The 11,350-nt window shown below is 50.7% G+C and overlaps 1 non-coding gene across 1 annotated transcript; it reads right to left on the bottom strand.

Moving 5' to 3' along the window:
- Window positions 1-1,465: 1,465 nt before the first annotated feature.
- Window positions 1,466-1,583, bottom strand: LOC145411278 (5S ribosomal RNA). Its single transcript, XR_013899404.1, has one exon. It is a non-coding gene; the product is annotated as a 5S ribosomal RNA (ribosomal RNA).
- Window positions 1,584-11,350: the final 9,767 nt, after the last annotated feature.

Below are 11,350 nucleotides of genomic sequence, written 5' to 3'. Positions count from 1 at the left end.
ATTTGGTACTCATGCCCTTTCTCTGTTAAAGACCTTTGTCTGGTACTCTTCACTTCCTCATTTGCCTCAGTAGACTGGAGACAGTTATTTATGGCTTCCTCATTTGCCTCAGTAGACTGGAGCAGGTCACTTACAGCTTGTTCAGTAACTCATTTTGCAACTCTTATTATACTGTACCTAATATGAACTCAAGACTAACTCAATGTACACTTATTTGTAGTTGAAAGTTCCCTCTGGCTGTAGGTGAAGCTTGGAGAATGAAGAGTTTTCAGTGGTGAGCACAGACCAGTTCTGCAGTGTCAGCAACTTGCACACAGAAGTTCTAGAAGTCACTGTCAGGCAACCAGGAATGTTTTATTCATCAGGGATTGGCATATTCATCATGGAAGTCCTCTGCACCCATCTGTTGCTTTTGTTGATTGAAGGAATTCTTGTGGTCGCCTCATTCTTTGTTCCTGCTGCAGGCTCGCATGTGCTGTGCTTGCAATTTTACTAGGAGGGACGAGTTTTACTCTGACAAAGTTTTACTCTGAGCCCTGAGGGACGAGTTTTACTCTGATCGAGGGAAACTACCAGGATTCTTTCTTGGCATCTTTATTTCTTGTATTCTGTTCAATCCCAGCCATTCCCGTAAAACTGAAAAATAATGATTTCTTTGTCTAAGAAACAAGTTCAAACATTTAACTTCTTATAACTGCATAAATCAGTAATTAAACAGAACAGGTCTTCAACTAAGTCTTAATATCATGATACATCATTCACATACTGTACTACAAGCATGCATGTAATAAAATACTATAGATATACTGAAATATGATACTGTATCTCCCTACGTGTCAAGTGGGGTTGGTGGAGGATTAGTGCCCCTCCCTGTAAAACAATTAACTCTAAGCCCTTGGCCACCCCGTTTGGGATACATGGCGTCTGGCAATGAATGAATGAAAAAAAACCTCGGTCAACGTTGGGTCTGGTTAGTACTTGGATGGGTGACCGACTGGGAACACCAGATGCTGTTGGCATCCCTACGTGTCAAGTGGGGTTGGTGGAGGATTAGTGCCCCTCCCTATAAAACAATTAACTCTAAGCCCTTGGCCACCCCGTGTGGGATACATGGCGTCTGGCAATGAATGAATGAAAACCTCGGTCACCTGTCATCTTGGCCTTGAGTCTGTGGTTGTTTACAAGTTGCAAACGATTGAAGAAGTGACACCTTTTGCTCGGGATTACTAAACTACAAATGAAGATACAGTTTTTAACACTAATATATACTGAGTATGCATATAATGGCATGCACATAATGAAAATGACATTTACAGTATATATATATATATATATATATCATCAATCATTCATTGCCAGACGCCATGTATCCCAAACGGAGTAGCCAAGGGCTTAGAGTTAATTGTTTTACAGGGAAGGGCACTAATCCTCCACCAACCCCACTTGACACGTAAGGAGAACGTTATGCCAACAGCATCTGGTGTCCCAGGCGGTCACCCATCCAAGTACTAACCAGACCCAACGTTGCTTAACTTCGCTGATCGGACGGGAAGCGGTGTACTCAACGTGGTATGGCCGCTACAAGTATATATATATTATATATCCCTAATGACCAGGGGCTTTGGCCCCAATGGTCGATAGGCCAAAAAAAAAAAAAAAAAAAAAAACCTTGCCAGGATTGGGGTGGAGCTGACCCTACAGTTCCAGGCAGCACCCCAGCGATGGCCCATAGCTGTGCAAATGAAGAGACGGCCCATCGCCACTCTGCAGTTAAGGAGACGGCCCATAGCCGCTCTGACCAAAGGGCCATGGCCTATAGCTGGGCCCCAGTGACGGCCAAAAGCCGCACACAAAAAAAGACCACGACCTATAGCCAGACCGCCAACAAGGAGACGGCCCATAGCCGCTCTGCCAGGTGCTGCCCACGCCCCCCAAAGACCCAGTGACGGCCCATAGCCGCACTGTGGAGAGACAGGTACGCCCCCTCTCCTTCTGCAGTTGCCTCAGAGGGCATGACACAGGCGACAGCCCATAGCCACGCCCATAGGCAGGAGACAGCCTATAGCCACTCCTTGTTTGCACATCGCCCTCCATATGGGACTTTGGCAATGGCCCACTGCCGCCCCGACAGGCAAGCGACGGCCCATAGCCACGCTTTGTGTTCCCATCAGGGAGTTTGGCCCCGATGATGGCCCAATGCCGCACCGACAGTGAAGGGACGGCCCATAACCGCCCTTCGTCTGTTGCCCAAGGGAACTCAGTGACAGCCCATAGCCGCGCCAGGGAGAGACACCAAATCTCCTCGCCCCCTGTGACTCCGTGACGTGAGGGTGACCTGCAGTCAGCCCTGCCTACTGGCAGGAGCGCAGGCCTCCCCTCCGTTCTCCTAGACCAAGGCAACCTCCAGGAGGAGGACTTCTGCCCCGAGGACTGGTGGAGAGGCTCGGTGCTATCCCCAGGACTCTTCTCCATCCAGTCGGCCCCCGAGGAGGACCTCCACCTGACGGACTCGAGCAGGGAGTGACGCCGCAGCCCCAACCTGACGGCGCCGCCACGAGGAGACTGCACCCTACGGACCTCTGAGGGCGCCCCCAGGACTCCGGGGGAAGACCTCACCCTTCCCTGACGAAGGCGACGCCCTTCCTCTACCAGGCGCCTGAGGGAGCGCTTCCAAGACTTGTTTGGCCCAAGTCCCAAGGGTCAGGCCCCAGTCCCCAGCCCCGACAGTGAGGGGTCCTTCACCATGCCCAGCCCAAACCCTCGACGAGAGACGAAGCCCCTGAGAGTGCTTCCGTGGCCGCGGGACTCCTCTAACTCTGGTCCCTAGGCCGCCCCCTTTCCCCTCGCCCTACCAGTGACATTCCCCAGTAGTGTCAGTGATATATGGCTTTTGCAGACTGACAACGAGAGGCCAATGCTGAGATATAAGTGAAAAGTGTGAATTGGTGAAATCAGGAAAATACCAGAAGTCGTGCATAACTATTATGTATAAGACGAGAGGCAAGCACCCAGTAGGCTATTACTACCATAACTCAGTGTCAGTGTCCGGCCATCCTGTGTAAGTCCAGAGACAGAAAACAGTGACATAACTCTCATTACTATTGTAAAAACCAGAATCAGTGCCAGAACGAATTCCCCCGAATGCATAAAACCTGTGTTTTGCCTCCTTTGTGGAAAAGGGCCTCTTGTGCAAAGACTGTAAAAGTGGTGTATTGCCCAGACTCGAATTAAGACTCCTGTCTATCTAGTATCCTGCGTGATACTCCAAACCCACCTGCCAACCTATGTATTAATTTTGTTCAGTATATTGTGTACGAGTCTTCCTGTTCCACATTAGAGATTTTGTCAATACACGTGTAAGGTTGTCGCCTTGTGTTTTTATGCCCTGTTCCTCTCTTATTTGTCTAAGCTTCGCTCTAGAAAGGGAACCCAGCTACACTCTAGGCGTTCTGGCGAAGGGAAGCCGCCCTTAAACACCTAGCATAACATTCCCAGCTGTATTTAAAATTTAGAAAATATTAAAAAAAAGAAGAAAAAATCAGTAACAAGGCTAAATGAGGTAACACGTGGGATGAAATCGTTTCACAGGTAAACGAGGCTGGCATTTGATGGGTTTTAGCACGAAGAGATTCGTTTTATTAGAGAAGTGTAAGCTACTTGGAATTTAGAGATAAAACCGATATTATTTTTGTCTGTATAACTAAGGCTTTCAAGTGGCATCTTGAGCCTCCTGATAAAATTTTAAAAATGGAATATTTCCCCATTATGGCGGTTAGTGTTATATCATTTTCTATATTACCCTAGGTATAATCACTCCGAAAGGCAATAAATCGTTTAAGGAAATTGTTAGGTACTCATTATTACCTATATATTAAAAGTAAAAGTAAAAGGACGTATAGTGCGTGGCAGCCACAAAAAATAGAAGTTGAACAAACACTGAATAAACTGTAGACTATTTAAAATTCCGGTTGTGGCAGCTCAGGCCGCCACCACACCCCAGGAGGAGGACACGGAGGGCTAGACAGGGCGCGGAACGCGCCCGGGCGATATGGACATAAGTTCACCCGGGCCATGCGCCCCTATCCCCCGGAACTCACGTGCCGCCACCACCTTAGTCAAAGTACACTACCTTCCGGGCGAGCTGAGCACCGACAAGATCGGGGTGGAACTGGCCTAACAGTTCAGAGCAGCACCCCAGTGACGGCCGGTAGCCACTCTTTATGTAAGACGGCCTGTAGCTGCTCAGAGACTAAGGAGACGGCATATAGTCACTCACCAAAAAGGGCCATGGCCTGTAGCCGGGCACCAGAGACGGCCTGTAGCTGCTCACCAAAAAGGGCTACGGCCTGTAGCCGGGCACCAGAGACGGCATGTAGCCACTCACAAAAAAGGCCACGGCCTGTAGCCGGGCCACTGATTAGGAGACGGCCTATAACCACTCTGCCCAGTGCTGCTCACACCCCCTACAGAGACCAGCGATGGCCTGTAGCCACGTTGGGGAGAGACCAGTACGTCCCCTTTCCTTCTGTAGTTCCCTCGGAGGGCATGACACTGGTGACGGCTTGCAGCTGCTCCTCTCCTGCATGTCGCCCTCCTTGCGGGACTTATGTGTCGGTCTGTAGCCGCACCGACAGGCAGGTGATGGCTGGTAGCTGCACTTCATCTGTGCTCCCATCAGGGAGTTGGGTCCTGGCAACGGCCTGTAGCCGCACCGACAGCGATGGGACGGCCTGTAGCCACGCCAACAGCGAAGGGACAGCCTGTAGCCATCCTCCAGCTGTTGCCCAAGGGAACCCAGTGACGGACTGTTGCTGTGCCAGGGAGAGACGCCAAAGTCTCTCACCCCAGTGACTCCACAACAAGGTGGTGAACCGTGCTCAGTCTTGCCCTCTGACAGGAGCACAGATTACCCTCCTGTCCACCCAGACCGAGGCAAGCTCCAGGAGGAGGACCACTGCCCCGAGGATTGGTGGAGAAGCCCTGTACTGTCCCCAGGGTTATTCTCCCTCTGTCTGGAGGAAGAGGGCACCCACCTGACGGACTCCGGCAGGGGACAACGCCGCAGCCCAGCCCTGACGGCGGCACCTCCAGCAGAAGACCGCAGCCGACACCTCTCTGAGGATGTCCCCCAGACCCCTGGGCAGGTCTGCTCCCCACCATGACGAAGGTGATGCCTGTCCTCCACCAGGCGCCTGAGTGAGTGCCTTCAACGCCTGTTTGGCCCGAACCCCGAGGGCTAGACTCCAGTCCCCAGCCCCGACAGCAAGGGGCCCTTCGCCACACACAGCCTGAGCCCCAACTGAGAGATGACGCCCCTGAGAGGAGTCCCGTGGCCATGGGACGAAGGGACTCCCAAAGGGTCTCTGCTTACCCCAGGCCGAGAGCTGTAAGCCCTGGACCTCCCGGTGAAACAAAGTGGACCTAAAGACAGTGAATTATCAGGGAACAATGAGGCCGGCACTCGAGGCATGAGAGTGAATGTAACGTGGAGCAAAGTGACAGAGGTGAACTATTCCCACTCCACCAAGTGTAAGCCAAGACAGTAATAATATGCTGCAATCCTGCTCCACTCAGTGAACACAGTACATATGTATAACAATTACAAAGTATATGCAGCCCAATAATTTAAGTGTACTCCCAGCTTCACTTAAGTGCAGTGTCTGTCTGCTTATTCTCGAGATGGCCTGTATCCTGCGTGGTACCAACAATATCTCTCTCAGTCTGAGCTTTGCATATGTATAGAGTCTTGTGGAACATCTAGCTTTCCTGTATTAATAATTTGGTAATATACATGTAAGGTTGTTGCTCCGTGTTTTTGTGCCCCTCTCCTCTCACACTGTGTCTTGACTCCGGTCTAGAAAGGGAACCCAGCTATACTCTAGGTGTCGCTAGGACGGGAAGCCGGCCTAAAAACACCTAGCATAACACTGGTGGACAGCGGTGATTCTTGACCCGGACAGATACAGAGAGGAGCAACAGAGAAATCATCAAAATGGCAACCAAACCGTACATACAATTGCCCAAATTTTATCAGGAGCAGTACGACATCCACAAATACCTATCCATTGTCAAGTCACTGTTAGATACTGGCTTTGAAGTTGACAGACAGAAGATCGCAGTCACTCTACCACTACTGGGTAAAGCAGCAGCTATTATTGCACCCAAAGTCGTCCCCGAACTAACATGGGCGATTTTCACTAAAGTAGTGGTGGAAGCAGTCACGCCCTCTCTAGGAAGAGTGGTGGCGCTGTCCCAACTGGACAGCCTGACACACAACAGAAGCCTGGATGACACTCTTATCCAGGCCAGGCGGCTCGTCACCGCCGCGTACCTGGAAGCAGACGCTGAAACCCGGGAACAGCTTATATTTAACATACTCCTCAGGATCCTCCCCAGTTTCATGAAAGATCATTTTATAATACATGATGTGACGGGAGACCTGGATAAAGATATTCAACTAATAAGACGCCTTCTAGTCACCCACCCCACCCCTCAACACATTGGCGCAATCAATAAATTCCCCACACAGAGGACGACGCCCCACACCCATGCAAACCTTTCTAATGTCATCTCCATTAACCAGTGGGAATTTCCTGCCTCCAGCCATGAATGCTTTATCCACGACATCCGTGAGCAGCTAAAAGCTGCCCAGTGCAGGACAACGACCCAAGGGCACCTACAAGCCTCCTCACCACACGACGAAGGCGCCGAGCACGATGCCTCGTACGGCGATTGCTCCAAGCCTCAGAGGAGCAGAGCTTGGCAAAGAAGACGCCCCACACTGCTCCCGCACCTCCCCATATTGGCGGGGGCCACCTCACAAAAACATCACCCCCCAGTCTATGACAGGGGGAAACGGAACACTTCATTTTACTCTCCTCCCACTGTATCCTCTGTTTTACTCTCTCCTGTTCCTAACCTTCCCGCTTCCAAACATACCACTTTCCCCGCTGCCATCACCTCCTCCCGTCCTGTTCTCCTTCAACATAAAAGCCTGCCTTCACCCTAACAGGCCCCCCAGAACCTATACCTTATTCCTCCCTAACCCACCTCCTAAAACCATCTCTCCCTGTCTTCTGCCTCCCACCTACCACATCTCACCACCCACCTCACACGCCGCCTCCCGGCCATGCCACACTCTCCCATCCAGCACACTGCACCACCACTCACCTTCCCAACCAACATGACTAACTCATATGCTTGCCTTATCACGCCCTCTTCCTCCTCACCCTCACCTACCTCCCTTTCCACAGTCACCTCCCCCACCCCACCTTCAACCTCACCATCCCCACGGATCCCAAACTCATCCCCAATGACCTCACCAGCCGTCTTACCGCTCGCCACCACGTCACCACTGCAGGCCCAGCCATACAACCAAGAGATTCACCACCCACCCACAGCCACCTCGCTTCACCTCGCCTCCAATGCTACACACCACCCGCCACACCCCACACTTCAGCTCCTGCCACCCCGCCACCACCGTCAATACAACCACCCTACCTGGGAGCCCTAAGTCTCCCCCAACCACTCCACCACGTTTCCAGCACCACACATCACCTGCCACCACACCCACACCTGCAACGTCCCCTTGCTCCACACCCACCACCCGCCCCACACTACGAGCACAGAACCATGTCGCCACCCCATCACCAAACACCTGGACGGCACCACAAGACCACACTGCCCCCTCACCACCCACACCTCACACCACCACACCCGCCACCTCACCACTGCCGCAAATTCATCCCCCCAGCCAGCCCCCCACCTCGTCACCTCCAGATCCTTCACCCTCCACACTTCACACCACCCCACCTGCCTCCTCACCACCGGCTCCCTCACCTTCCACCCCCCACGCCACCTCACCCCCTACCTCAATGCCGCCGCAAATCCCTTCCCCCAGCCAATTCCCAGCCCCCTCACCACTGTCTCTCTCGACCCCTGCACTGCACACCACCTCACCTGACAGCCTGCCACCACCATGACACTCAACCACATCAAGACCACCCACAACTGCCACACACCCACATGCCTACACACCACCCTCTGCCACCCTTACCTCCACACGACCACCCCCTGGCATCACCTCATCTCCCTCCGCCACCCCCATGCCCCTACCCCAAACGCCACCACCCGACACTGCCCACCACAGCACCACACCACGCACTACCAGAGCACCACACTGCAGCACTCCTGCCTCGCCGCCCACATCCATCCTAAAAACAACCATAACCCGATCCAGCTGCCTCTCGCACCCTCCTGCCAGGTAGATGTAGCACCAGTCGAGCAGGGCAGTACTCCCGAGGTGGATGGAAAGCTGATGACAGGGAGTGCTGGAGCTCCCGTTTCATCAGCCCTCAGGACTAGTTCCTGACCATCCCCCTTTACTGAACTTTTTCAGTGTCTCAGTTACACAGAGAGTAGGCCAGCATGCTCTCCAGTACAAATTTCTCTAACTGTCTTCACCAAACTACATGCACAGTACACACTACACTTCCTATTCAAAATTCACCAAAAATGGCGTCGATTAATCAAGCCTCGGAGTCCCCAGGGGGGGGGACCATAAATGCCCCCACCATCTGCCCCTCTCCCGGTGACGACTCGAGGTGCCTGGAACCACTGTCTGACTCTCTTCTTCTTCATTTCTGCAACATTCGCGGCCTTTCATCTAACTTTCGCTCTGTTGAGCGAAACCTCACCTTCTTTTTCTAACGGAGACTCAGCTGTCTGAGGCAACTGACAGCAAACCCTTTTCTGTATCCTCCTACTTTCTCTATACTCATTTCAAAGCCAAAGGTGGCTGTTGTGTATACATACGCAACGACTTATCTTGCTCTCGTGTTCCTGAACTTGATTCTTCTGAATTCTCCACACTCTGGCCTCGGCTTTCCTGTCATTCTCTGACTAAATATATCTGTGCTGTTTACTTATCCCCTAATTCTACTGACTATCAAAAATTCTTCGACTATCTTACTTCTACGATGGAACACATTCTGTCCATTTCTCCTTTCTCTGAAATCTCCATTCTTGGAGATTTCAATGTTCACCACCACCTTTGGCTCTCCTCTCCTTTCACGGATCCATCTGGTGAACAAGCCTACATCTTTTCTATCCTTAATGACCTAGAGCAGCTTGTACAGCACCCTACCCGTATCCCTGACCGCCTTGGAGAGAGCTCCAACATACTTGACCTCTTCCTCACAACTAATCCTTCTGCTTACTCTGTTAATCTTTTCTCTCCGTTGGGCTCCTCCGATCACAACCTTATTACCTTAACCTGTCCTATCACTCCGGTACGGCCTGTGGACCCTCCAGGGAAATGTCGTCTGTGGCATTTTGGAGCCGCAGACTGGGAGGCCCTCAGGCAGTACTTCTTTGATTTTCCCTAGAATGATTATTGTTTCCATGGCCGTGAGCCATCTGAGTGTGCCTTGCGCATTACGGAGGTTATTCTCTCGGGCATGGAAGCATACATTCCTTTCTCATATCCTTTGACTAACGCAAGAAAGCCTTGGTTTAATCACGCTTGTTCTAATGCTGTCCGCAACAAGGAGAAGGCCTACAAAAGGTACCGGAGCCATCCCACCCCTGAATCACATCATCTTTACGTTTCTGCCCGGAATCGTGCTAAGTCTGTTCTTCGCTCTACTAAAAATAACTTCATCCATACTAAATGCTCTCAACTCTCCAACTCGAATTCTTCCCGCTCCTTCTGGCACCTTGCCAAAAATCTTTCTAACAACTTTACCTCATCATCCTTCCCTCCTCTTTTCTACTCTGATGGTTCTGTAGCTATTTCTTCTACTGATAAAGCAGATCTCTTCGCACAGACTTTCTCCTCCAATTCCACCTTAGACGATTCCGGTGCTGTTCCTCCATCACTTCTCCCCTCTGACTTCCTCATGGCTGACATTAAAATTTCTTTAGTTGATGTATTTTCTGCCATCACTGGCCTCAGTACTAACAAGGCATATGGGCCTGATGGAGTCCCTCCTGTTGTTCTCAAGAACTGTGCTTCTGTGCTTACACCCTGCCTAGGCAAACTCTTTCGCCTTTGTCTGTCAACTTGTACCTTTCCTTCTTGCTGGAAGTTTGCTCTCATTCAGCCAGTCCCAAAGAAGGGTGACCACTCCCAACCCTCCAACTATCGTCCAATTGCTTTAACGTCCTGTATTTCAAAAGTTTTCGAGTCAATTCTTAATAGAAAAATTTTAAGGCATCTTTCCTATCACAACCTTCTTTCCGATCGTCAGTATGGGTTCCGTCAGGGACGCTCCACTGGCGATCTTCTCACCTACCTTTCAGACTCCTGGTCATCCTCCTTTCGGGACTTTGGCGAAAGCTTTGCCATTGCACTTGACATCTCAAAGGCTTTCGATCGAGTCTGGCATAAATCTTTAATTTCCAAACTGCCCTCCTACGGTTTCTATCCTTCTATCTGTGCCTTCATCGCTAGCTTCCTTTCTGGTCGTTCTATAGCCGCTGTTGTAGACGGCCATCGTTCTTCTCCTAGATCTATCAATAGTGGTGTTCCTCAGGGCTCTGTCCTATCACCAACTCTCTTCCTTTTATTCATCAATGACTTCTAAGCTGTACATCTAACCCTATCCACTCATACGCTGATGACTCCACCCTTCATCTTTCCATTCGGTTCCCGCAACGCCCATCTCAACAGTTACTTCAAGAAACAAGGGATGAGGCTATGGCACACCTAATGTCTGACTTGGCTCGTATCTCTGACTGGGGTAAAAATAATATGGTTGTCTTTAATGCATCTAAGACTCAGTTCTTACACCTATCAACCCCACAAAATCTTCCACAGGCATACCCATTAATGTTTAATAATATTCAGCTTAATCCTGCATCATCCTTGAACATGGTTGGGGTTTCATTTACTCGGGACTTATCTTGGAAAGATCATATTACATCTCTTGTAAAATCTGCTTCCAAGAGATTGGGTGTGCTAAGCCGACTCCGCTCTTTCTTTACCCCTGCACAATTGTTAACTCTATACAGGGGTTTTATCTGCCCCTGTGTGGAGTACAACTCTCATGTGTGAGGAGGCTCCCCACATACAGCTCTTCTCAATAGGGTGGAGTCAAAGGCTTTTCGTCTCATTAACTCTCCTCCTCTTACTGACTCCCTTCAACCTCTGTCTCTTCGCCGCACTGTTGCATCTTTATCTCTTTTCTATCGCTACTTTAATGGTCACTGCTCCTCTGAACTGTCTGCTTGCATTCCTCCACCTCTACGACGGGCGCATAGCACCCGTCTGGGAGCAAACTCTCATCCCTTTTCTGTCCAACTCTCTAATGCAAGAGTTAACCATTACTCCCAGTATTTCATTTATGCA

Source organism: Coenobita brevimanus, chromosome 88 (assembly GCF_032717465.1).
Source record: "Coenobita brevimanus isolate Jiangsu-jjx chromosome 88, ASM3271746v2, whole genome shotgun sequence".
NCBI classification, from domain to species: Eukaryota; Metazoa; Arthropoda; class Malacostraca; order Decapoda; family Coenobitidae; genus Coenobita; species Coenobita brevimanus.
Note: the sequence above shows the minus strand (reverse complement) of the source record. Positions and strands in the feature narration are given on the sequence as shown.